Genomic DNA, 23,239 nt, shown 5'->3' with positions numbered 1-23,239 from the left:
CTTTATTTATATAAATAAGGCTTTCATACAATTATATTTAAAAGAAATCTGTATTTTTACATTCACCACCAGTGAGTTTCTGACAGGAAAGGCTGTGCATAATGATACACAGCAAGGATCCCACTCCAGGACAACAGGAACTCAGGAAAGCACCATTAATTTGAGAAGTAGGCAGGCTCTGACACTCCTGTTGCACTGCTAGCAATGGGAAGTCTTAAACTAGTTCCTACACCAAGTCTTCTTCAAATTCCCCCTGTTCATCAGCAGTGTCATCTTGGCACTGCTGGTACTCGGACACCAGGTCATTGATATTGCTCTCAGCTTCAGTGAACTCCATCTCATCTATGCCCTCACCTATGTACCAGTGCAAGGATGCATTGCACTGGAACATGGCACTGAACTGCTCTGAGATGCACTTGAAGGGATCCTAGATGGCTATGTTGTTGCCGATGAAGGTGGCCGACCTCGTGAGTCTATGTAGGGGTGGGGTGGGGGGGAAGGGAAGGGGGGATGTCACACACAGCCGTCTTCACATTGTTGGGGATCCAGTCTCCAACGTAGCTGCTGTTCTTGTTCTGCATGTTGAGCATCTGTTCATCCACCTCTTCATGGACATGCAGCCTCGGAAGATGGCAGCCGCTGTCAGGTAGCAGCCATGGCGGAGATCACAGGTGACCATCAAGTTCTTAGGGTCAAATATCTGCTGGGTGAAGCTCGCGCACTGAGAGAGCATGGTACTGCTGGCTGGCACGGCTGGCCAGGGGCACAAAGCCAGGCATGAAGAAGTGCAGGCGGGAAAGAGCACCATATTCAAGGCCAGCTTGTGCAGGTCTGCATTCAGCTGGCCAGGGAAGCACAGGCAGATGGTATCCCCGCTGTTGGTGCCTGACACCAGGTGGTTCAGGTCGCCATAGTTGGGCGTGGGCAGCTTCAAGTTACAGAAGCAGATGTTGTACAGGGCCTTGTTGTCGATGCAGAAAGTTTTATCTGCATTTTCCACCAGCTGGTGGACAGAGAAGATCGCGTTGTAGGGTTCCAGCACTGTGTTTGACACCTTTGGGGAGGGCATGACACTGAAGGTGTTCATGGTGTGGTTTGGGTACCCCTCTTGAATATTGTTGAGAATCAGGGTGCCCATGCTTGACCCGGTGCCACCTCCCAAAGAGTGGGCCAGCTAGAAACCCTGTAGACAGTCACACCTTTCTGACTTCCGCCTCACCACATCCAGTACCGGCTCCACCAGCTCAGCTTCCTCTGTGTAGTAGCCCTTGGTCCAGTTATTGGTTGCCCCGCTCTGGCCTATCAGACACAAGCCATGATGGGACACACACTCCAAGAATATTTACTGTGCCATTTGCATTGTGAAGACAACAGGACTCTTCTGAGCCAACCTTTGCTTTTAATTTAGATAACTTTGGTGAAATAAAGGAAATGTTTTCATTGTATCTGGGACCCTACAAATCACCCAGGTTCTAAAGAAATAAAGACAATGTGGAGGAAGATACATTTTAACCCAAATCAACTACTTGTAGAAATGAAGAACAGAGCCTGCCTCAATACTGGAAATGTAATTAGTTTCACAGGAGGGACAGGAGCACATTGTCATCATAGGAAAGCTAAGCTGCAAGCACTTGTCTGCACCTTGCTCACACATAGCTATGCTTTGATTTCTGGTGTCCTGAAGTAGTTCTCTCTTATTGCCGGGCCTTTGAAATGACCAGCAGTGCTGAAACCTTGTTGGAGGCTTTCCCTGATTGCTGATCTTTCCCTTCAGAGGCTTCTTTGTCATGGAGGGCTTGCAGAGTTGCACTGATCTGAGCTGTCTGAGTGGCCAGGGGCATGACTCCAGTGGACTGGAATAGGTGGGTTAGGTGAGGACAATATCTAGGTGTATAAAGGCTCAGCCCAGCACTGGAGTGCCTGGATGTTAGGACCCATAGACCATGATGACATACCAAATATGAAGTTGTCTGGCCTGAAGCTCTGGCCAAATGGTCCTGATCTCACTGAGTCTAAGGTTCCAGGCTCTAGGTCCACCATGATGGCCCGAGGAACATATTTTTTGCCTGTGGAGACAAGAGTTGACTTAGGCCTATAATTGACAAGAAACTTAGGGGCAGAGCTTATGATTCTGAGTGACTCTCAGCATTCATTACAGAAATTACAGCATTTGAGACATGGAAACAGAAAAGATTGGTTCAGCCATTGAGGGATTTTTTGAAGAGGAGATTAGCAGTGGTTCTCTCACTTCAGCCCTCCCTTCTTTTCAGGCCTCCTGGTCACTTCCGCCTTTTGCACACCATCCCATCCCTGCCAATCCTCCAGGGCTAGTCAGTCTTTACTGATGCAGTCAATATAAGCTAGCTTATGTGGATTCAGAACAGGCAGAAGAAAGTAGAAATGCATTTGGAAGGTGGATGGAAAATGCCTCTCAACTGTGACTACCCTTTTTGCCCCTTGGCCAATGAGACAGTCATGAGACAATCAAATTGCTTCAGCTTTCTTGTCATCAAGAGGTGATTCAAACTTATGCATTCTCTTTCTTGACACTGTCTCTCAAATTACAGAGGAACAATATGGTAATCTTGCTTCACAAAAAAAAAATGGAAAAGACAACATTGAAGGAAAAGCTCATTGCTTCATGATGAGTGTTGGGCTGTTAAGAGCCAGTTGTCATTGTTGGAGTTTTTTAAAGTTACTCACCCATAAATCCTTACAGGTGTCTTCCTTGCCAAGGTAATTCAAGTCATTGATTGATATTACCCTTTAAAACTTCCATGGAGATGTTGAATATTTTTGTGATTACCATCTTGTTGTGAGATGAAATCCATTTCTGACTTAGTAAGGAATGGACTTGAGAATTCTGATAATTCTCTTAGAACTTCAATTCTGAAGGAAGCTAAATAAATCTTGATAGGATAAGAACAAATATATGTGAACTAATCCTTCCTCTTCATCCCTTTTCCTTCCCCAGTACTGTTAATTGGGCCACTGGCTCCTCTTCTCCAGTTCCAAATGCCTCAGGCCTTAACCCATTCCTTCTCCACCTCCTCGCATTTTTCTCGTCTCCATTCCTGCCAGTTTTCATCTTCAGGTTCACCTTTAATTCACCTGCTATTGTCTCTGCACATTCCAACACTGTAGATTCCACCAAATGTGGCTTGTCAAGGGAAATAATTATACACTATTTTCTTCTCATATACTTGTACTGTACTCTATAGTAAATCCACTGGCTACATAGCATGTACCTGTTATTAAGTATGATGTCATGTAGAGACACTTGAATGTGTGTGGCAGATTATTTGTAGGTTCTATACAAATACTATTTTATATAAAGAACTTGAGTGTGTGAAGATGTTGTTATTGGTGGGGGTCCTCGAGCCCATTCCATGAGGATACTGAGGGGTGATTGAATTTTAAGTAATGGTGCTGTTTTCATACTTCTTTAAATGAACTTATGAACTTATTAAAAGACTATTTTTTCAGCCCTTTGTTTATGGATCAAATCTATAATCCTAGCTAATCAGGAGGCTGAGATCTGAGGATCATGCTTCAGTGTTGGCTCAGAAGGGAAGGAATGTACTTGGAACTCTTATTTCCAATTAACCACACACACGCACACACACACACACACACACACACACACACACACACGCACCACAACACAACACAAAGCTAGAAGAGAAGCTCTATCAATTGAGCCACTAGTAGACTTCCATGTGAACAGTGACCTGATTGAGCCTCACAGGTGTCTGCTGGACCAGACATCCATTAAAAGGGCTAAAGGATGCAGATATCTCATACAAGCTGTGTGACATCTCTGATTGGGTCTGGGATGGATATGGCCACAGACTGTCCTATGACCTTGAGAGTCATATAGCTCTCTCCTACAGACAATTAAACCCTGTACAAAGCATCCCAGTAAGTACCTTCCTTTAGGACCCCTCCTGTCTAGCAAGACATTTGATATTCTCTTCTTCAATAAATCATTGCTGTTTTATTCTTCCCTCTGCATCCATGAACTCATTCTTTGAGATCATAGAGACAAAAGATGTGATTCAGTTATTAGGTTTTCAGTATCAACATGATGGCCTGCTTCAAAACAGAACTTTTTTCTGCTTCCTGGGCACCAAAGCTGGTGGATCCTGAATGCTTTTATCTTGAGCCCTTTTTGTGTTGCCACCAAACCTGTGCTAGAGTATCATCAGTGCCCAAGGGACACACCGGGAATGCGTTTGTTCCAATCATACATGGTATACCTAGGTGTTGAGTCTGCAAACATGATGGGTACTCACAGATGTGTGACTTAGTGATGTCAGCCACTCAGCACAAGGTTTCCCTGGACCAGAGTCACATCTCCATGCATTGAGTGGATGATAGGTGAAACCTTTGTTTCTCATACACAGATTATATCCTGATTGTTCCTAGCAAATGAATTCCATAGACCACAGGGGAAACAAGCTGAATCCTTCTTTTAGTCATTTCTTCCCTAACACTGACACATCTGCTCCTTGAAGACACCATGGCCACATACCTCTCAGTAGAGGCTTTCCAAGACCCTACTCCATCATGTCACCCACCCACTTCAGATCTTTTAGCAGCCACTTTCCTCTAAGAAACACTTCCCTCACGTCCAGCCTCCCCTATGAAAGTCTTCACTGTTGGGTTTTTATCCTAATGTAGGGGTCACATGCTTAACTATCAAGGTCATGGTTATTTGATATCTTTGGGGTCTACACACAGGACTGCTCAGGGCCATATTGATCCAATGTCTATGGCTCTGTTCACAAGACTGCTCAGTGCCATGGTGATGGGATGTATAGTGTCTGCATATGGGACTGCTCAGTACTATAGTGAATGATGCAGAATATCCATAGAAGGGCACCATTTTCCCATTGAGATTTTCAGCTTTCATTACTTGTGTATAGCTGGTATTCCACACAGCACTCTAAAATCTATGGGAATTTAGGAGAGAGCCTCTTTATCATGAGTTAGCAGAGAATGGAATAAAATAGAATACTCAGCTGTAGTGGTGGTGGTTCTAGCTGGTATTTCTTGATACTCAGCAGACTAAGATCTGAGGATCTAAGTTCAAGGCCAGTCCAGGCAAGAAAATTCAGTGAGATTCTTATCCCTAATTAACCACCAAAAATCCCGAAGTAGAACTATGACTGAAGTGGTAGAGCACTAATCTTCAGCAAAAAAAAAAAATCCAAATCAATGTTTATGCATTAATTTAAGCCTTAGGACCAACACACACACACACACACACACACACACACACACACACACACACACACACACACAACCATTTGTCCAGCACTGGTGGCTCACACACCTGTAATCCTAGCTATTTAGGACGCTGAGGTCTGAACTTCAGAGTTTCAATCCAGCCTAGGCAGAAAAGTTTGAGACTTATCTCCAATTAACCACCAGAAAACCAGAAGTGGTCCTGTGGCTCAAAGTGCAAAAGCACTAGCCTTGAGGGACAGTGTCTAGGTCCTGAGTTCAAGCCTTTCGACTGACAAGAAAAATAAAATGTAACACCTGGATCAGGTCCTTTGTCTCCTTTGTTTGAGGAATGAGTCTACAGACAAAAAGGAAGAGGTAAGACAGCATAACTTTATTGAAGGAAAAGACCATCAGAACCCTTGCTAGACAGGAGAGGCCCATGGGAGGGAAGGCACTAGTTGGTGTGGGTTATGTAGGTATTAATGAGGTGTCTTTAGGAATGAACTATATGTCTCTCAAGACCATTGGACAGTCTGCAGGTCATATCACTCCCCAGGCCTAGTCAGAAGCTCCACAAAGCCAACCCAAGATCTTTATGCATTCTTTAGTCCTTCTGAGTAAGTTATAATTTTGGTACCTACCTCTGGGGTATAGTCACCTCATCACAGTGTTCATTGTTCCAGGGGCGATGGGCCATGATATGATGTCAAGGAGCCTGCACACAGGACTGCTCAAGGCCAAAGTAAAAGAGAACTTCTATGGGAGAGAGACTTTGCCTCCATTGCACAGACATGCTCTTTTTATGCTCTGATAACTCTGGGCGGTTTTTCCATGTTTTCTCATTTTATTCTCCAATGCTTTAGATGGAAACCAGGACATCATGCATGTAAGGCACGCACTTTCCCATTGCACTTATATTTCTTTCCTTGGATTTGTTTTTAAATGAGCAGTAGATTTCATCTTTGTGTATAGGAAAATAGTTATCAAATATCTCCATTTTAAAGGTTTCAGCTGATGAAGTAGCACAGTATTTTTTATAATCTAAAATAGAGATATTCTGCCTTGGATATGTCCAGAGGCCTCAGACATAAAAAGGCTTGGGATAACTGCTGTGCAATTGGAAAGGCCAGGCTGAAGCCTTTTCCTTTTGCCCCAGCTTGCTGTTGCACCAGTGCTCCTTTCACCAGAAATGCTCATTTTCTCCATTTCTGCTCTTTGACACTTAGCTAGAGGAGTCAGCTCCAGCCCTCTGAGAACTCTCTATGGGGGTGCGGAGTGGGGATTCCAGTATGGGAGAGGGCTTCTCTTCCCCCTCCATCTTTTGTGCTGGTCTTGGGCTTGATCTCAGGGACTGGCTCAGTCAGTTTTTCTGTTTGTTTATTTTTTCTTGTTTGTTTGATTTTTAGTCAAGAGCAGAACTTAGGCAACAGTTTCACTTCCAGATATTTGGGCTCCTAATTAGTGATGAGTCTCATGAACTTCCCTACACAGGCTGGCTTTGAACCTCATTCCTCAGATGTTTGCCTCATGAATAACGTGGATTATAAGCATGAGTCACAATCACCTGGCAGAGAGAGGGGTCTTCTTTCAGACATACCGACTACACAGTGACAAAGATCAAGAGGGGTAGCCTCTTTGTTTCAGCTGACCCCATCTTTTTCCATCACATCCAGCGTCAGTCCTGTACCAGCTATGGAGAAGAGCTTGGTGCTTCTTCAGGCCTGATCTGAATTAATTCATTGATCATACTAATAATAAATAAAATATTTCATGAGTATGTTTGTCTTCTCACCAACAGGAACGGATCTAGAAATCAAGAATCATTTATACCTTAGCTTTCCAACTCCAGAATGTAGAAAATTACTCACGTTGCATATGCCTTTCTTTACTAAGTGAATTAGATCAGAGCAGCCTTCACATGTGCTTCTCACCCAGTGGAGATGATAACAAGGTAGCAAGATGTTGGGCAGTCTTGTATAGAAATTGGGCAAGGACCATAAAAACAAACACATTTTGACTTTGAAAGGCTGGAACAAAATCTACAAAGCAACGGTCCCCATAAACAGGCAGGAGTAGCAATATAAAATAGACTTCAAATTAAAATTAGTTAGAAGAGATAAAGAAGGTCGCTACATACTAATGAAGGGATCTCTCCTTCAGGAGGATAGTACAATTGTAAATAGTTATTCGCCAAACAACGGAACACCCAAATTTATCCGAGAAACACTCCTTTCTCTCAAATCTCATATAGATCTAAAAACATTAATTGTTGGGGACTTTAACACACCACTATCGCCACTAGATAGATCAACTCAGCAAAAACTCAACATAGAAACCGCAGACCTAAACAGCTGCATAGATCAACTAGATTTAACAGACATCTACTGAATATTTCACCTAGCAGCATCAGAATACACGTTTTTCTCAGCAGCACATGGAACATTTTCCAAAATAGACCACATTTTAGGTCACAAAGCAAATTTGTCCAAATTCAGAAACATTGAAGTTATACCTTGCATTCTCTGAGACCACAAGGGAATAAAATTAGAACTCAACACCAAAAGCCACCAAAGAAAGTCCTGTAACATATGGAGGCTGAACAACACACTGTTGAACCACCAGTGGGTCATGGAATTGATTAGAAACAAAATTCAATTGTTCATGATATTCAAAAAAAAATGAGCACACAAACTACCAGCTTCTCTGGGACACAGCAAAGACAGTACTCAGAGGCAAGTTTATAGATCTGAGTTCCTACATCAACAAATTGGAGAGAGCTGAAACCAACAATTTAATGAGACAGCTGAGCTTCCTTGAAAAAGAGCAGCAAGATAAACCCAATCCAGTAGATGGAAAGAAATAAAGAAAGTTAAATCAGAAATAAATGAATTAGAATCCAAAAAAATCATAGAAATAATCAACAAAACAAAGAGTTGGTTCTTTGAAAAATTTAACAAAATTGAGAGACCCTTAGCAAATCTTATCAGAAAAAGAAGAGAACACACCTAAATAAATAAACTCAGAGATGAGAATGGTAACATCACCACCGAAACAACCAAGATTCAGAATATTATAAGGGAATATTTCTCAAAACTTTATGCTTATAAGTTTGAGAACTTGCAAAAAATGGACCTTTTCCTAGCAAATATCGACATGCAGAGACTAAACCAAGATGAGTTAAACCATCTTAACAGGCCCATATCAAGAATTGAAATAGTAATAGCAATCAGAGACCTCCTTTCTGCTGTTTTACAGCGGAATTCTACAAGGCCTTCAAAGCAGAAATCACACGAGTACTCATTCAACACTTCAATGAAATTAAAGAGAAAGTTCACTACCGAATTCATTCTATGAAGCTATAATAACCATCTTCCCAAATCCAGGCAGGGACTCATCAAAGAAAGAACTATAGACCCATATCTTTGATGAACACTGATGCCAAACTTCTCAACAAAATTTTGGCAAATCAGCTTCAACAATTCATCCAAAAACATCATACAGCACAATCAAACAGGATTCATTTCAGGGATGCAGTGCTGGTTCAATATACGCAAATCAATAAACATAATTCATCACATCAACAAGGGTAAGGACAAGAACCACATGATTATCTCAATAGATGCAGAAAAAACATTTGACAAGATCCACCACCCCTTTTGAAGGTTCTGGAAAAATTAGGAATCCTTGGAACATTCCTCAATACAATAAAGGCTGTATAAGACAAACCTACAGCCAGTGTTATACTCAATTGTGAAAAACTAAAGCCATTTACTCTAAACTCAGGAAAGAAACAAGGATGCTCACTCTCTCCTCTACTCTTCAATCTAGTATTAGAATGCTTAGTTACAGCAATAAGACAAGACCCAAACATAAAGTGGATCCAAATAGAGAAAATGAAGTAAAACTCTCCCTCTTTGAAGATGAGGTGATCTTGTATTTTAAGAATTCCATGGACTCTGCTCCCAAATTACTCATGGTGATTAAAAACTTTGGCAAAGTAGCAAGGTATAAAATTAATCTCCCAATATCAATGGCTTTTCTATATGCCAACAAGGGGAAAAGTGTGGCTAAAATCAGGAAAACAACTCCATTCAGAATAGCCCTACAAAAAATAAAATAACTAGGAATTAACTTAACCAAACAAGTGAAGGACCTCTATGATGAAAACTTTAAAAACTTGAAAATGGAAATCGAAACAGAACTTAGAAAGTGACAAAAAACTCCCATGCTCCTGGATTGGAAAGATCAACATCGTCAAAATGGCAATACTTCCCAAGGCTATCTACAAATTCAATGCGATATCTATCAACATTCCAACCTCATTCTTCAAGGAAATAGAAGAGGCAATCTAAAAATTCATATGGAACAATAAAAGACCCAGAATAGCAAAAACGATCCTTAACAGAAAGAACACTGCTGGAGGAATATCAATACCAAATTTCAAACTCTACTATAAAGCCATAGTAATCAAAACAGCTTGGTATTGGCACAAGAACAGACCTCAGGACCAATGGAATAGAATTGAAAACCCAGAAATGAACCTACAGACCTATAGCCATCTAATCTTTGATAAGGGAGCTAAAAAAAATAGAATGAAAGAAAGACAGCCTCTTCAGTAAATGGTGCTGGCAAAAATGGTTAACTAGTTGTAGAAAATTAAGCTAGATTGTTATCTATCTCCCTGCACCAGAATCAACTCCAAATGGATCAAATATCTCAGAGTCAAAGCAGACACTCTGAAAACTTTACAGGATGGAGTAGGAGAAACCGTAGGTCTCCTTGGCACAGGCCAAAATTTTCTTAATAGATACCCAGAAACACAAGAAATCAAAGAAAAGTTGGACAAATAGGATTGCATGAAAGTGCATAGCTTCTGTATGGCAAAGGACATAGTTCGCAAGATTAATAGAAAGCCCACGGATTGGGAGAAGATCTTCACTATCCTTACAACAGACAAGGGTCTTATATCTGAAATATACCTGGAACTCAATAAATTAAATCCCCCAACAACAAATCTTCAAAGAAACAACTCCCCAATAAATAAGTGGGCTAAAGACGTAAAGGGAAAATTCTCTGAATAGGAAAGAAGAATGGCCAATAGACACATGCTCAACCTCTCTAGCCATAAAAGTAATGCAAATCAAAAAAATATTGATATACCACCTCACACCAGTTAGAATGTCTATAATCAAGAAGTCTAATTACAACAGATGCTGGAGGGGATGTGGACAGAAGGGAACCTTACTGCATTGTTGGTGGGAGTGTAAACTTGTTCAACAACTTTGGAAAGCAGTATGGAGGTTGCTCAAAATACTCCACATAGAGCTGCAATCCCACTTTTGGGCATTTACCCAAATGTTCACAATCAACAACACACTAAAGCTCCCAGCACAACTATGTTTACTGCAGCATTATTTACCATTGCTAAGATATGGAACCAACCCAGATGCCCCTTGGTAGATGAATGGATCAAGAAAATGTGGTATATATACACAATAGAATTCTATGCCTCCATCAGAAAGAATGGAATTGCCCCATTTGTTAGGAATTGGAAAGACTTGGAAAAAAATATATTAAGTGAAGTAAGCCAGGCCCAAAGAATCATAGGTCCCATGGTTTCCCTTATTTGCAATAACTAGTATATGTCTGAGTCAACTAGAAAAGGTCAGATAAGTTGATATTAGGGGAATGAACCCCAAGGTACGTATTCAGATGTTTTTTGTTTTTTTTTCCTTTCATGCAATTGTTTCTATCATATTTACAAGATTATTTCTATGTTGCTTTGTATGTCCCTCCACCACAGTATAACCCATACTTTCACTGTTTTTGATGTTAGGATAATTTGTGGAGGAGAAGTGAAAAAACAAATCGTTTAACTAGGGATACAGGTGGACCCATTGCACCACTGGGATGTACAAGTTGTTATGTCGAAAAACGAACTTAACAACTTGGGGGAGGATCGGTTGTGGGGAGGGGAGGAGTATGGGAAGGGATGGGAAGGGGAAAGGAGGAGTCAACAATGCTTGATAAGAAATGTACTCGTTATCTTGCCCATGTAATTGTAACTCCTCTGTATGGAATTCTCATAGTAAAAAAAGTAAAAAATAAAATAAAATAAAATAAAAAGATGTTGGAAAGGGTGGCTCGTCTGAAATCTGAGCTACTCAGGAGGACAAGATCTGAGGTTTGAGGTTTGAAGCCAGCCATAGCCAAAAACTGACACTTTTGTCTCCAGTTAACCAACAAAAAACCTCAAGTGTATTTCAAGTGACAGAGCCCTAGCCTTGAGCACAAAAGTGAAGAGAGAGTATAAGGCCAAAAATTCAAGCCCTAGGGCCATCACACACATATACACGCACACACACACACTCACACACTCACAGAGTGGGAGAAGCTACGTGGACTAAATGAACAATTGGGACTCTGCCAGTGGTTTTTTGTTTTGTTTGTTTGCTTTTGTTGGTCATGGGGCTTGAAGTCTGATGCTAGGCACTGTCCCTCAGGTCTTCAGCTCAAGGCAAATGCTCTACCACTTGAGCCATAGCGCCACTTCTGGTTTTCTGGTGGTTTATTGGAGATAAGAGTCTCACGGACCGGGCACCAGTGGCTCATGCCTGTAAACCCATGGTTTCCCTTATTTGCAATATCTATTATATGTATGAGTCAAGCTGAAAAGGTCAGATAATGTGATGTTAGGAAAATGAACCCTTAGATATGTATTTTAATGTTTTTTCTTTCATGCATGTGTTTCTAACACATTTATAAGATTATTTCTTTGTTGCTTTCTATGTCCCTCCCCCACAATATAACCCCCGCTATCACTATATTTGATGTCAGTATAACTTGTGGAGGAGATGGGGGAAAAAAAGTCGTTTAAGGATTCAGGTGGACCTGTTGCAACAATGAGAAGTGCAAGTTGTCATGTCAAAAACGAGCTTTACAACGTCGTGGGGGGGAAGGATTGAGTGGGGGGAGAGGGGGGAGGCTGGGAAGGGATGTGAAAGGTAAACAAAGGAGGAGGCTGCAATGCTTGGTAAGAAATGTATGCATTATCCTGCCCATGTAATTGTAACCCCTCTGTACTGTATGTTCACAAATAAAATTTAAAAAAATTTAAAAAAAGAGTCTCACGGACCGGGCACCGGTGGCTCATGCTTGTAATCCTAGCTACTCAGGATGCTGAGATCTGTGGAATGCGGTTCAAAGCCAGCCCAGGCAGGAAAGTCCGTGAGACTCTTATCTCCAATAAACCACTAGAAAACCAGAAGTGGTGCTGTGGCTTAAGCGGTAGAGTGCTCACCTTAAGCTGAAGAGCTGAGGGATAGTGCCCAGGCCCAGATTTCAAGTCCCATGATGGAACAACAACAATAAAAAGGAGTCTCATGGACTTTTCTGCCTAGGCTGGTTTTGAACCATGATCCTCAGATTCAGCCTCTTGAGTAGTTAAGATTGCAGCCATGAACGACTGGCACCCAGCTATGCCAGTGTTTTTAATGATCTCCTTCCCTCATGAGTTCTGCTTGAGAATGTGGCTTCTGCCTTTGGACAGTGGCCACCGGTAGCGCTAGCTCTGGTCAAATCCAGGCAGGAATTTCTGAAGCTTCTCTGACCCTGTGTACCCAGGCACCCTCACCACCAGCCCTCGCTGCCAACAGGAATGAGTAATGAACAATCACATGACCAGATGAAGTGCAGAAAATTCCATGCTTAGTGATCTTTTACTCTAAATAGCATTTTTAAAAGAAACGTTTGGTAACACAATGAAGAGACAAAGGTCAAGGGGGGAACCAATACAACAACAATATAAACAAAACAATATGTTAGAAATGATCTGTACAACTTGGGGCTGGGTGATGGGGGTAGAGAAAGCAGGAGAAAATTGAGGGATGGGGTAACAAGTTTGTCAAGAAATGTATTTATTACCTTATGTAACACTAAACTGTCTGTACATCATCTTGACAATAAAAATAAATAAATAAAAATGTATAAATAAAAGGAAAATTTCAGCATAGCAGACTGGGAGTGAAAAGTCACGTTTATGAAAGCAGAGTCAAACAAGAATAGTTTCTTAGGTTAGTGAAGGAAAAGATGATGTCATATTCATTTTTATATTACTCAGCCTCAGAAGACAATGAGCACATATTTAAACATACATTTTATGCGAGGCACTATTGTCTCATGGATACAATTCTAGCTACTCAGGAAGCTGACATCTGAGGACCAACGTTCAAAGTCAGCATAGGCTGACAAGTTTTCAAGACTGTTATCTCCAATTAACTAGCAAAAATAATGATACTAGAGGCATAACTATATGGCATAGCACCAGCCACAAGCCAAAACAAAATAAAACAAAGAACCCCAGTAAGAATGAGAGATCCATTTTTCAAGACCTAATAGTGGGACACACACACACACACACACACACACACACACACACACACACACACACAGGTAAGCAGGATGCTAGCACTGTATGCCAGAGATTAACTTGTAGGTATGCTAGAAACTACTTCTCAGGAGATCTCTCCCAACCCTGAGCAAAGGACAGGCTCTCTGAGAAGATCCTCTCTTCCCCTGGCAAGTCCCACATATGCACAGCCCTCTGTCCTCCAATTAAATCACTTTGTTTTGTGTTTGCTGTTATGTGGTCTTGAACTCAGGACCTTTTACTGTGATGTAGCTTATTCACCTTTTCAGTGCTTACTTGGAAATAAGAGTCTCATAAACTTTCTTCCTAAGACTGGCTTTCAATCTCTTATCTTTAGATCTCAGACTTAGTACCTAGGGTTACAGGTGTGAGAAATGAGTGCATGACCTCTAAACTATTTTTAAGCCTTAAATTTATTTTTTGTGCATTCATGGTCCCCCCTCTTCTTTTCAATGGCAGTCTCTGTGGTTTTCTGACTCATTTCCTTTGGCATTCAGTGATATCAGTAACCAGATCTCTGATGGTGGGACAAATCTCATTGTTTGATAGACATACAAGGAAAAAGTTGGGGCTTGAAATTTTTCCCCAGGTAACAGGAGATTAAAAACTTGGTGAGGATAGGAGTAGAGAGGTGGTCGTTAGGATTCTAAGGTGTATTAGTTAATATTGTTTAAAAAGAAATTAGGATATACTTACATAATTTTTCCAATTTTTAATGCTACTCATTAAAATCATATTCATTATGGTTCGGACCTGGAATGTCTCCAAAAAGGATAGTCATCCATTGTAGCCATTAATGTTCAGAGATGCAGCTTCAGTGAAGTAATTGCATTTGAGTGCTCTGTCCTCATCAGTAAGTAAATCCATTGTTAAGTTCCTAATTTGATAGACTTTTGGAAGCGATGGAATCTTTGAAGGTTAAAAGACCTAGTTGAAAGACCTGGGGTTTTAAAAGTGATATCCTTTCCTGGCCTGTTCCTCTCATTTATCCTCGTGCTCTGTTTGCTTCCTATTTGGTCCATGAGCTGAGTAGCTTTTTCTTAACACACGCTTCCACCACAATGTGGCAGACTCTCTGGAATCTTCCCAGATTCATCAAAGGACAAAGCTGCCCTTGAGTGTGTTTACCACAATGATAAAAATAGGTAAATCTGTCATTTTTGGAGGTTAATTGCTTTTAATTAGAACAGTGATTCTCAGAGTATGGCTCAAACCTACATCATCAGCACTGAGGAATTGTCAGAACTGTCCGGTTTTTTGTCTTTTAATATTTTTTGGTAGTTCTGAGGTTTGAATGAAGGGTTTTACACATTGTAGGTAGTCACTCTAGCAATTTGAGCCATGCCTTTTAAACTTTAGTTATTTTTCCTATAAGGTTCTATGTTTACAACCCCAAGGCAAGCCTCAAACCATTATCGTATCATCTAGCTTTCTGAGTTGTTGGATTTACAGGTGGGTTTGATCCTGAGATAGGATCTTGATAATATTTTTTCTGAGTTGGCCTTGCTTCCTAAGTAGCTGAGATTATTGGCTAATGCAAACCCAAATTGCTGGCTGTCTTTTTCCTTTGCCCCAGATAAGCTAATTAGAGAAGAAGGGTAAGAGTGAGCCTATCCAAATGATTTTGGGGAAATGTAGATTAAATGTAGATTGGATTTGCAGGAACTGTGTTGAGGACTGCTTTAGTAGAAATTTAAAAAAATATTCTAAGGATGATAAAGGCTGATTTTTGAAGAGATATGAGTGATGGAAAAACATGTTTATCACTCTTTAATTTGTTATCTGTCCCTTCACAAACATGTGACATCCAAAGCTGGCAAAACTATATCCATATTGTCAAACATAGCTAACATCCTGTCCACACACAGCCAGCAGGCAGCAGATATCCATTATTAAGTTAACATGCATAATTGAATAATAGTAGAATAATAAACTATTATTTCAGTCTTTATTAGAAAGACAGTCAGCAATGTAGGCCCATATAGTTCAAGCATTTGTGTGTCTTAAATCATTTAAATAAGGATACAGTTGGACTCATTGCAACAATGAGATGTACAACTCGTTATGTCGAAAACGAACTTTACAACTGTGATGGGGGAGGAGGATTAGGTGGCGGGGTATGGAGAGGATGGGAAGGAATGGGAAGGGGAAACAAAGGGGGAGACTACAATGCTTGATAAGAACTGTACTCATTATCTTGCCCATCTAATTGTAACCCCTCTGTATAGTATTTTCACAATAAAAACGTCTACAAAATATCTGGGTTCAAGTTGTAATTAATTAACTTTAATTTTTGTGCCTTTCCTGGGCTTGAATTCAGGGCCTGGACAATGTCCTCATGCATTTTTGCTCAAGATTTGTGCCCTACCGCTTCAGACATGGCTCCACCTCTGGTTTGTTGATGGTTCATTCGAGTTAAGAGTATTACAGACTTTCCTACCCAGACTGTACATATGATTCTCAGATCTTAGTCTCCTGAGTAGCTGGGATTTATGAATATATCATCAGTATCCTGAAAGCTTTTATTATAGAGATCTTAACATGTTCATTTGTATGCAGAATTAGAACAAATCATTATTCTCCTTAAAAGCTTTGATTGCATATTCTAATTATAGCATGTGCATTAATTTTGTTGCTGTCATTAAAAATCCCTACAACTTCGGGGATTTAATTGACTTAAATTTTGTATATCAAAGTGACATATAAGCTTGGTACTGGTGGTTCGCACCTGTAATCATTGCTACTCAGAAGAGTGAAATCTAAGAATCATAGATAAAACTAGCCCTATCAGGACAGCCTATGAGACTTTTATCTGCAATTAAGAGCCGAAAAATGGCAGAAGTGGGGCTGTGGCTCAAGTTGTAGGGCATTAGGCTTTTATCAAAGCAGTTTAGGGACTCAGAATTCAAGCCTCAGGACTAGCAGACATAAAAGGAGACAAGGGAGCTGCACAGAGGCAAAAGGCCTGAGAAACACTGAAGGTTTGTGTTTTTAAGTTTTCATACAAAGTTGTAGAGATTTGATTACTCACAACGGTGGTACTTAAATGAATTAGCAGGCAACAAGTGAGTGTTTGTGGGTCTCCTTAGATGACTCAGTTTATTAGAGTGTCAATGGAAAAGTTCACCTGACAAAATGAAAAGGGCAAAGATGAATTTTGGCTATTACAATACGAGTTATTCAACTCAGCTGAAACAAAAATCGGGAGAGAGTGTGCGGTGTGTGCCAATTCTGTGGTTTAGACAGGGCCTGGGTGCTGTCCCTGAGCTTTTTATTGCACAAGGCTAGTACTCTGCTCCTTGAACCACTGTTCCACTTCAACTTCTCTGTGTTTAATTGGAGATAAGAATATCACAGACTCCTCTGCCTGACCAGTCCATGTTGCACATGTAGTGACAATACCAAATGGAACCTCATTATCAAAAAATAACCATGGTTAAGTTCATACTTATGATAAAATATTTGAACTATAATTTTTAGATATTAACAAATATATTTTTGTATGCTAGGCATTGGTGGCTCATGCCTGTAATTCTAGCTACTAAGGAGGCTGATATCTGAGGATCAAAGCCATTCCAGGCAGGAAAGTCAATGAGACTTTTTTTTAAATTTTTCTTTCATTTATTTTGTGAACATACAGTACAGAGGGGTTACAATTACAGTGGCGGGATAATGCGTACATTTCTAATCAAGCATTGCAGCCTCCTCCTTTGTTTACCCTTCACATCCCTTCCCAGCCTCCCCCCCCCCCCCCCCCCCCCCCCGCCACCCGACCCAATCCTCGCCCTCTCCCCCCCCCCCCCCGCACCAACGTTGTAAAGTTCCTTTGCTACATGACAATTTGTATTTCTCATTGTTGCAACAGGTCCACCTGAATCCTTAAACGACTTGATTTTCCCCAATTCCTCCACAAGTTATATCGACATCAAATATAGTGGAAGCAGGGATTATACTGTGGGGGAGGGACATACAAATCAACAAGGAAATAATCTTAAAAATGCATTAGAAACAAATGCATGGAAGAAAAAAACATTAAAATACATATCTAAGGGTTCATTTTCCTAACGTCACATTATCTGAACTTTTCTGGTTGACTCAGACATATAATAGATATTGCAAATAAGGGAAACCTTGGGACCTATGTTTCTTTGGGCCTGGCTTACTTCACTTAATACAATTTTTTCCAATTCTTTCCATGTCTTAACAAATGGGGCAATATCATTCTTTCTGATGGAGGCATAGAATTCCATTGTGTATATATACCACATTTTCTTGATCCATTCATCTACTGAGGGGCATCTGGGTGGGTGCCATATCTTAGCTATGGTAAATAATGCTGAAATAAACATAGTTGTGCTGGTAGCATTAGTGTGGTCTTGTTTGTAAACATTTGGGTAAATACCCAAAAGTGGGATTGCTGGGTCATAGGGGAGCTCTATGTGGAGTCTTTTGAGGAACATCCATACTGCTTTCCAAAGTAGTTGAACAAATTTACATTCCCACCAACAATGAAGTAAGGTTCCCTTCTGTCCACATCACCTCCAGCAGCTGTTGTTGTTAGAGTTCTTGATTTTTGCCAATCTAACTGGAATGAGGTGGTATCTCAATGTTGTTTGGATTTGCATTTCTTTTATGGCTAGGGAGGTTGAACATTTCTTCATGTGTCTATTGGCCATCCTCCTTTCTTCTTCAGAGAAGTTTCTCTTCAAGTCTTTAGCCCGCTTATTTATTGAGCAGTTGTTTCTTTGAGGATTTGTTGTTGGGAGATTTAATTTTTTGAGTTCCAAGTATATTTTAGATATGAGACCCTTATCTGTTGTATGGCTAGTGAAGATCTTCTCCCAATCCGTGGGCTTTGTAGTGATCTTGCTAGCTATGTCCTTTGCCATGCAGAAGCTCTCCAAGTCATGCAAACCCATTTGTCCAACCATTCTTTGATTTGTTGTGTTTCGGGGTCTCTATTAAGAGAATTTCGGCCTGAGCCAAGGAAACCTAGGGTTTCTCCTATTCCATCCTGTAATGTCTTCAGAGTGTCTGCTTTGACTTCGAGGTCTTTGATCCATTTGGAATTGATTCCGGTGGAGGGTGATAGAAAAGGATCTAGCTTTAGTTTTCTACAAGTAGTTAACCAATTTTGCCAGCACCATTTACTGAAGAGGCTGTCTTTCTTCCATTCTATTGTTTTAGCTCCCTTATCGAAGATTAGATAGCTATAGGTCTCTGGGTTCATTTCTGATTTTTCAATTCTATTCCATTAGTCCTGAAGTCTGTTCTTATGCCAATACCAAGCTGTTTTGATTACTATGGCTTTATAGTAGTTTGAAATTTGGTATTGATATTCCTCCAGCAGTGTTCTTTCCGTTGAGGAGCGTTTTTGCTATTCGGGGTCTTTTATTGTTTCACATGAATTTTTAGATTGCCTCTTCTATTTCCTTGAAGAATGAGTTTGGAATTTTGATAGGTATCGCGTTGAATTTATAGATAGCCTTGAGAAGTATTGCCATTTTCACGATGTTAATCTTCCCAATCCAGGAGCATGGGAGGTTTTGCTATTTTTGAAGTTCTGTTTTGATTTCCTTTTTCAAGATTTTAAAGTTTTCATCATAGAGGTCCTTCACCTCTTTGGTTAAGTTAATTCCTAGGTATTTTATTTTTTGTGGGGCTATTACAAATGGAGTTGCTTTCCTAATTTCAGCCACACTTTTCTCATTGTTGGCATACAGAAAAGCCATTGATTTTGGGGGGTTAATTTTATACCCTTCTACCTTCTGAAAGTTTTGAATCAGCTTGAGTAATTTGGGAGTGGAGTCTATGGGATTCTTTAAATACAAGATCATGTCATCTGCAAAGAGGGAGAGTTTTATTTCTTCTTTCACTATTTGGATCCATTTTATGTGTGTATCTTGTTTCATTGCTGTAGCTAGGCATTCTAATACTAGATCGAAGAGAAGTGGAGAGAGTGGACATCCTTGTCTTGTTCCTGAGTTAAGAGGAAATGGCTTTAGTTTTTCACCATTAAATATAATGCTGGCTGTAAGTTTGTCATATTCAGCCTTTATTGTATTGAGGAATGTTCCATGGATTCCTAATTTTTCCAGAACGTTCATCATAAAGTGGTGATGGATCTTGTCGAATGCTTTTTCTACATGTATTGAGATAACCATGTGGTTCTTATTCTTGCTCCTGTTGATGTGATGAATAATATTAATTGATTTGCGTATATTGAACCAGCTTTGCATCCCTGAAATGAATCCTGTTTGATCGCGCTGTATGATTTTTGGATGAATTGTTGAGGTCGATTGTCCAAAATTTTGTTGAAAAATTTTGCATCAATGTTCATCAAAGTAATGGGTCTATAGTTCTCTTTCTTTGATGAGTCCCTGCCTGGTTTTGGGATGAGGGTTATGATGGCTTCATAGAATGTGTTCAGTAGTAAACTTTCCTATTTCAATTTCATTGAAGAGTTGGAAGAGTATTGGTGTGAGGTGTGTTTGAAGGCCTTGTAAAATTCCACTGTAAAACCATCTGGTCCTGGACTTTTCTTAGCAGGAAGTCTCTTATTGCTGTTTCTATTTCCATGCTTGATATGGACCTGTTAAAATGGTTTAACTCATCTTGGTTTAGTTTTGGCATGTCAGTATTTGCTAGGAAAAGGTCCATTTCCGTTATTCTCAAACTTATTAGCATAAAGTTTTGAGAAGTATTCCCTTATAATGTTTTGAATCTTGGTTGTTTCTGTGGTGATGTTTCCATTCTCATCTCTGAGTTTATTTATTTGGGTGTGTTCTCTTCTTTTTCTGATAAGATTTGCTAAGGGTCTGTCAATTTTGCTAATTGTTTCGAAGAACCAACTCTTTGTTTTGTTGATTCTTTCTATACTTTTTGGATTCTAATTAATTTAATTCTGATATAATTTTAATTATTTCTTTCCGTCTACTGGATTGGGATTTATCTTGCTGCTCTTTTTCAAGGAGGTTTAGATGTGTCATTAAATTATTGGTTTCAGATCTCTCAAATTGTTTATGAAGGAGGTCAGAGCTATACACTTGCCTCTGAGTACTGCCTTTGGTGTATCCCAGAGGAGCTATTAATTTGTGTGTTCATTTTTGTTGAATAGCATAAACATTTGAATTTCCTTTCTAATGTCTTCCATGTTCCACTCGTGATTCAGCAGTGTGTTGTTCAGCCTCATGTGTTACCAGAATTTCTTTGGTGGCTTTTGGTGTTGAGTTCTAATTTTATTCCCTTGTGGTCAGAGAAAATGCATGGTATAACTTCAATGTTTCTGAGTTTGCTTTGTGGCCTAAAATGTGGTCTATTTTAGAAAATGTTCCATGGGCTGCTGAGAAAAACGTGTATTCTGATGGTGCTGGGTGAAATGTGCGGTAGATGTCTATTAAATCTAATTGACCTATGCAACTGTTTAGATCTGCGGTTTCTCTGTTGAGTGTTTGCCGAGTTGATCTAACTAGTGGGGAGAGTGGTGTGTTAAAATCCCCAACCATTAATGTCTTTGGATCTATGTGGGTTTTGTGGGAGAATAGTGTTTCTTTGATACATTTGGGTGCTCCATTGTTTGGTAAATAGATATTTAGAATTGTAATATCCTCCTGAAAAAGGGATCCCTTAATTAGTATGTAGCGACCTTCTTTATCTTTTCTCATGAATTTTAATTTGAAGTCTATTTTATCTGATATTAGGATTGCAACTCCCGCCTATTTATGGGGTCTGTTTTCATGGTAGATTTTGTTCCAGTCTTTAACATTGAAAATGTGTTCGTTTTTACGGGCAAGATGTGACTCCTGAAGGCAGCAGATAGAAGGATCTTGTTTTTTAATCCAACTAGACAGTCTATGTCGCTTACTTGGAGAGTTAAGTCCGTTAACATTAGTAGATAGAACTGAGGGGTATTTGGTATTTCCTGCCATGTTATCCACCTTCTTGGGGGCTGCGAAAACTAGGTTCTTCCTATGGTTCTTGGATTCTCAGTTTGGGTGCAGTTTCTTGGCCTTTATTGTGGTCTTGTTGGTTTTCTATGTGTAGGAAATCTTTAAGAATCTTTTGTAGGGCTGGTTTGGTGGAGATGTATTGTTTCAATTTTTCTTTGTTATGGAAGGTTTTTATTTGGCCTTCAGTTATGAAGGAGAGTTTAGCTCGGTACAGTATTCTTGGTTGATAGTTGTTTGTTTTTAGGGCATGGCATACATTATTCCAGGCTCTTCTTGTTGTGATTGTCTCTGCTGAGAAATCTGAGGTTATTCTAATTGGTTGCCCTTTATAGGTGATTAATCTTTTCTCCTTGACAGCTTTAAGGATCTTTTCCTTGGTCTGAGTTGATCCTGTTTGGATTGTAATGTGATAGTGGGATGTTCTATATTCTTCTTGTCTATTTGGGGTTCTAAAAGTTTCTTGTATCTGAATAGGCCTATCTTTTTGCATGTTTGGGAAGTTCTCTGCTAGCATGCTGTTAAACAAATTTCCTAGACCATTAACTTCTGTTTCTAGGTGCTCCTCTACGGACATTATCCAAAGATTAGGCCTTCTGATGGTGTCTTCCAAGTGTTGGACAGATCTATCATATTTCTTGGACTTGTCTTGGATGGTAGTATGTTCTTTCTCTATAATATCTAGGCTGTCTTCAAACCCTGAGATTCGATCTTCTTCATGGTCTAACCTGCTGTCCAGACTTTCTACTTTGTTTTTTATCTCTTTTCCTTCTAATTGGTCGCTTTGATGGCTTCAAGTTCTTTGTTGAAGCTCTGTTTTAGGTCTTGTATGAATCTCTTTACTTCCTTAATTTGGTGTTCAGTGTTTGTCCTCAAATCACTTAGTTGATTGGATATGGTTTCTTTGGACTCCCATTCCTTCTGTTGGGTTCCATTCAGCATTCCCTTTGTGGTCTCCCTGACTTCCTTCAGCTCTTTGTTAATGGATTCTATGGATGCCTTTAGTGATCTTTGTGTGTTCTCTACCTGGTCTCTCAATTCCTGTATTACTCTTTGTTTAACTTCCTCATGTTTGTGGGATTCCTGCAGTTCTCTTTGAGTGTTCTCAGCCTGCTCACGCCATTCCTCCCTTTCTCTTTGAGTATTCTCAAGTTGTTCACGCAAATCCTGTATCAGTTTTTGAGTAGCTTCCTCACGCTTATGATATTCCTGTATAAACTTCTGGGATGCCTCCTCTCTCTCCCTATCACGCTCATAGAGAGTCCTTTGTAAGTTGTCAAACTTCTCATTTATCATGTTTGCCACCAGTGTTTGTAGAGCTATTTGGGAACTCTCCTCTGGATTGTTCATTATCTGATCTGACCCCTGATTATCGAGATTGGGAATTGAGATACCCGAATTTGCCATTTTTCTTGTGTTTTTCCGGCTTACTCTGCCCATTTGAGATGAAGATAGCACCAGTTTTGTGCTAGAACACTATCTTAAGGCAACCATCAACCAAAGTTTGCATTTGTACAGTCAATAGTCTACAGATTCAATCTAGTTCAACAGATACATCTATTCAACATCAAACAACTATATTTTAAAGGACTTCGAACCGCAGAAAAGAATTTGGAAAACCAGAAATTATTAG

At 40.0% G+C, this 23,239-nt stretch overlaps 1 pseudogene; it reads right to left on the bottom strand.

The window, feature by feature from the left end:
• Positions 1-226: 226 nt before the first annotated feature.
• The window catches only part of LOC138820426 (tubulin beta-2 chain-like), a 42,981-nt pseudogene continuing 19,968 nt past the window's right edge, over positions 227-23,239 (bottom strand).

This window comes from Dipodomys merriami, unplaced genomic scaffold (assembly GCF_024711535.1).
Source record: "Dipodomys merriami isolate MVZ:Mamm:240054 unplaced genomic scaffold, mDipMer1.0.p SCAF_882, whole genome shotgun sequence".
Lineage (NCBI taxonomy): Eukaryota > Metazoa > Chordata > Mammalia > Rodentia > Heteromyidae > Dipodomys > Dipodomys merriami.
The sequence above is the reverse complement of the archived record's forward strand: the minus strand, read 5'-3'. Positions and strand labels throughout refer to the sequence as shown.